Source organism: Musa acuminata, unplaced genomic scaffold, assembly GCF_036884655.1.
Source record: "Musa acuminata AAA Group cultivar baxijiao unplaced genomic scaffold, Cavendish_Baxijiao_AAA HiC_scaffold_45, whole genome shotgun sequence".
In the NCBI taxonomy this organism is placed as follows: domain Eukaryota; kingdom Viridiplantae; phylum Streptophyta; class Magnoliopsida; order Zingiberales; family Musaceae; genus Musa; species Musa acuminata.
The window spans coordinates 135,001-140,000 of NW_027020327.1; positions in this window are offsets into that span (position 1 = coordinate 135,001).

Consider the following 5,000-nt stretch of genomic DNA (forward strand, 5'->3'; position numbering starts at 1 on the left):
TCGTATAGCAGGGACGGTGCTGCCTCTCGCTTCGCTCGCTGTTCGCCGCTCACCGCTCGCTCGCTCAGCCAAAAATGGCCAGTTTTGGCCCGTTTTTGGGCTGTTTTGGCCTGTTTTTGGTCCGTTCTTGCATGGCGCGGTGACCGTCGTGAGCGGAGCAAAACGTCAGCCATCTCAGCACCCTGGAACCCCCCGGGTGGCACAGGGCTGGATGGGGCTTTCGTATAGCAGGGACGGTGCTGCCTCACGCTTCGCTCGCTGTTCGCCGCTCGCCGCTCGCTCGCGCAGCCAAAAATGACCAGTTTTGGCCCGTTTTTGGGCTGTTTTGGCCTGTTTATGGTCCGTTCTTGCGTGGTGCGGTGACCGTCGTGAGCGGAGCAAAACGTCAGCCATCTCAGCACCCTGGAACCCCCCGGGTGGCACAGGGCTGGATGGGGCTTTCGTATATAGCAGGGACGGTGCTGCCTCTCGCTTCGCTCGCTGTCCGCCGCTCGCCGCTCGCTCGCGCAGCCAAAAATGGCCAGTTTTGGCCCGTTTTTGGGCCGTTTTAGCCAGTTTTTGGCCTGTTCTTGCATTGCGCGGTGACCGTCGAGAGCGGAGCAAAACGTCAGCCATCTCAGCACCCTGGAACCCCCCGGGTGGCACAGGGCTGGATGGGGCTTTCGTATAGCAGGGACGGTGCTGCCTCTCGCTTCGCTCGCTGTCCGCCGCTCGCCGCTCGCTCGTGCAGCCAAAAATGGCCAGTTTTGGCCCGTTTTTGGGCCGTTTTGGCCAGTTTTTGGCCTGTTCTTGCATTGCGCGGTGACCGTCGAGAGCGGAGCAAAACGTCAGCCATCTCAGCACCCTGGAACCCCCCGGGTGGCACAGGGCTGGATGGGGCTTTCGTATAGCAGGGACGGTGCTGCCTCTCGCTTCGCTCGCTGTCCGCCGCTCGCCGCTCGCTCGTGCAGCCAAAAATGGCCAGTTTTGGCCCGTTTTTGGGCCGTTTTGGCCAGTTTTTGGCCTGTTCTTGCATTGCGCGGTGACCGTCGAGAGCGGAGCAAAACGTCAGCCATCTCAGCACCCTGGAACCCCCCGGGTGGCACAGGGCTGGATGGGGCTTTCGTATAGCAGGGACGGTGCTGCCTCTCGCTTCGCTCGCTGTCCGCCGCTCGCCGCTCGCTCGTGCAGCCAAAAATGGCCAGTTTTGGCCCGTTTTTGGGCCGTTTTGGCCAGTTTTTGGCCTGTTCTTGCATTGCGCGGTGACCGTCGAGAGCGGAGCAAAACGTCAGCCATCTCAGCACCCTGGAACCCCCCGGGTGGCACAGGGCTGGATGGGGCTTTCGTATAGCAGGGACGGTGCTGCCTCTCGCTTCGCTCGCTGTCCGCCGCTCGCCGCTCGCTCGTGCAGCCAAAAATGGCCAGTTTTGGCCCGTTTTTGGGCCGTTTTGGCCAGTTTTTGGCCTGTTCTTGCATTGCGCGGTGACCGTCGAGAGCGGAGCAAAACGTCAGCCATCTCAGCACCCTGGAACCCCCCGGGTGGCACAGGGCTGGATGGGGCTTTCGTATAGCAGGGACGGTGCTGCCTCTCGCTTCGCTCGCTGTCCGCCGCTCGCCGCTCGCTCGTGCAGCCAAAAATGGCCAGTTTTGGCCCGTTTTTGGGCCGTTTTGGCCAGTTTTTGGCCTGTTCTTGCATTGCGCGGTGACCGTCGAGAGCGGAGCAAAACGTCAGCCATCTCAGCACCCTGGAACCCCCCGGGTGGCACAGGGCTGGATGGGGCTTTCGTATAGCAGGGACGGTGCTGCCTCTCGCTTCGCTCGCTGTCCGCCGCTCGCCGCTCGCTCGTGCAGCCAAAAATGGCCAGTTTTGGCCCGTTTTTGGGCCGTTTTGGCCAGTTTTTGGCCTGTTCTTGCATTGCGCGGTGACCGTCGAGAGCGGAGCAAAACGTCAGCCATCTCAGCACCCTGGAACCCCCCGGGTGGCACAGGGCTGGATGGGGCTTTCGTATAGCAGGGACGGTGCTGCCTCTCGCTTCGCTCGCTGTCCGCCGCTCGCCGCTCGCTCGTGCAGCCAAAAATGGCCAGTTTTGGCCCGTTTTTGGGCCGTTTTGGCCAGTTTTTGGCCTGTTCTTGCATTGCGCGGTGACCGTCGAGAGCGGAGCAAAACGTCAGCCATCTCAGCACCCTGGAACCCCCCGGGTGGCACAGGGCTGGATGGGGCTTTCGTATAGCAGGGACGGTGCTGCCTCTCGCTTCGCTCGCTGTCCGCCGCTCGCCGCTCGCTCGTGCAGCCAAAAATGGCCAGTTTTGGCCCGTTTTTGGGCCGTTTTGGCCAGTTTTTGGCCTGTTCTTGCATTGCGCGGTGACCGTCGAGAGCGGAGCAAAACGTCAGCCATCTCAGCACCCTGGAACCCCCCGGGTGGCACAGGGCTGGATGGGGCTTTCGTATAGCAGGGACGGTGCTGCCTCTCGCTTCGCTCGCTGTCCGCCGCTCGCCGCTCGCTCGCGCAGCCAAAAATGGCCAGTTTTGGCCCGTTTTTGGGCCGTTTTGGCCAGTTTTTGGCCTGTTCTTGCATTGCGCGGTGACCGTCGAGAGCGGAGCAAAACGTCAGCCATCTCAGCACCCTGGAACCCCCCGGGTGGCACAGGGCTGGATGGGGCTTTCGTATAGCAGGGACGGTGCTGCCTCTCGCTTCGCTCGCTGTCCGCCGCTCGCCGCTCGCTCGTGCAGCCAAAAATGGCCAGTTTTGGCCCGTTTTTGGGCCGTTTTGGCCAGTTTTTGGCCTGTTCTTGCATTGCGCGGTGACCGTCGAGAGCGGAGCAAAACGTCAGCCATCTCAGCACCCTGGAACCCCCCCCGGGTGGCACAGGGCTGGATGGGGCTTTCGTATAGCAGGGACGGTGCTGCCTCTCGCTTCGCTCGCTGTCCGCCGCTCGCCGCTCGCTCGTGCAGCCAAAAATGGCCAGTTTTGGCCCGTTTTTGGGCCGTTTTGGCCAGTTTTTGGCCTGTTCTTGCATTGCGCGGTGACCGTCGAGAGCGGAGCAAAACGTCAGCCATCTCAGCACCCTGGAACCCCCCGGGTGGCACAGGGCTGGATGGGGCTTTCGTATAGCAGGGACGGTGCTGCCTCTCGCTTCGCTCGCTGTCCGCCGCTCGCCGCTCGCTCGTGCAGCCAAAAATGGCCAGTTTTGGCCCGTTTTTGGGCCGTTTTGGCCAGTTTTTGGCCTGTTCTTGCATTGCGCGGTGACCGTCGAGAGCGGAGCAAAACGTCAGCCATCTCAGCACCCTGGAACCCCCCGGGTGGCACAGGGCTGGATGGGGCTTTCGTATAGCAGGGACGGTGCTGCCTCTCGCTTCGCTCGCTGTCCGCCGCTCGCCGCTCGCTCGCGCAGCCAAAAATGGCCAGTTTTGGCCCGTTTTTGGGCCGTTTTGGCCAGTTTTTGGCCTGTTCTTGCATTGCGCGGTGACCGTCGAGAGCGGAGCAAAACGTCAGCCATCTCAGCACCCTGGAACCCCCCGGGTGGCACAGGGCTGGATGGGGCTTTCGTATAGCAGGGACGGTGCTGCCTCTCGCTTCGCTCGCTGTCCGCCGCTCGCCGCTCGCTCGTGCAGCCAAAAATGGCCAGTTTTGGCCCGTTTTTGGGCCGTTTTGGCCAGTTTTTGGCCTGTTCTTGCATTGCGCGGTGACCGTCGAGAGCGGAGCAAAACGTCAGCCATCTCAGCACCCTGGAACCCCCCGGGTGGCACAGGGCTGGATGGGGCTTTCGTATAGCAGGGACGGTGCTGCCTCTCGCTTCGCTCGCTGTCCGCCGCTCGCCGCTCGCTCGTGCAGCCAAAAATGGCCAGTTTTGGCCCGTTTTTGGGCCGTTTTGGCCAGTTTTTGGCCTGTTCTTGCATTGCGCGGTGACCGTCGAGAGCGGAGCAAAACGTCAGCCATCTCAGCACCCTGGAACCCCCCGGGTGGCACAGGGCTGGATGGGGCTTTCGTATAGCAGGGACGGTGCTGCCTCTCGCTTCGCTCGCTGTCCGCCGCTCGCCGCTCGCTCGTGCAGCCAAAAATGGCCAGTTTTGGCCCGTTTTTGGGCCGTTTTGGCCAGTTTTTGGCCTGTTCTTGCATTGCGCGGTGACCGTCGAGAGCGGAGCAAAACGTCAGCCATCTCAGCACCCTGGAACCCCCCGGGTGGCACAGGGCTGGATGGGGCTTTCGTATAGCAGGGACGGTGCTGCCTCTCGCTTCGCTCGCTGTCCGCCGCTCGCCGCTCGCTCGCGCAGCCAAAAATGGCCAGTTTTGGCCCGTTTTTGGGCCGTTTTGGCCAGTTTTTGGCCTGTTCTTGCATTGCGCGGTGACCGTCGAGAGCGGAGCAAAACGTCAGCCATCTCAGCACCCTGGAACCCCCCGGGTGGCACAGGGCTGGATGGGGCTTTCGTATAGCAGGGACGGTGCTGCCTCTCGCTTCGCTCGCTGTCCGCCGCTCGCCGCTCGCGCAGCCAAAAATGGCCAGTTTTGGCCCGTTTTTGGGCCGTTTTGGCCAGTTTTTGGCCTGTTCTTGCATTGCGCGGTGACCGTCGAGAGCGGAGCAAAACGTCAGCCATCTCAGCACCCTGGAACCCCCCGGGTGGCACAGGGCTGGATGGGGCTTTCGTATAGCAGGGACGGTGCTGCCTCTCGCTTCGCTCGCTGTTCGCCGCTCGCCGCTCGCTCGCGCAGCCAAAAATGGCCAGTTTTGGCCCGTTTTTGGGCTGTTTTGGCCAGTTTTTGGCCTGTTCTTGCGTGGTGCGGTGACCGTCGTGAGCGGAGCAAAACGTCAGCCATCTCAGCACCCTGGAACCCCCCGGGTGGCACAGGGCTGGATGGGGCTTTCGTATAGCAGGGACGGTGCTGCCTCTCGCTTCGCTCGCTGTTCGCCGCTCGCCGCTCGCTCGCGCAGCCAAAAATGGCCAGTTTTGGCCCGTTTTTGGGCTGTTTTGGCCTGTTTTTGGGCTGTTCTTGTGTGGCGCGGTGACCGTCGTGAGCGGAGCA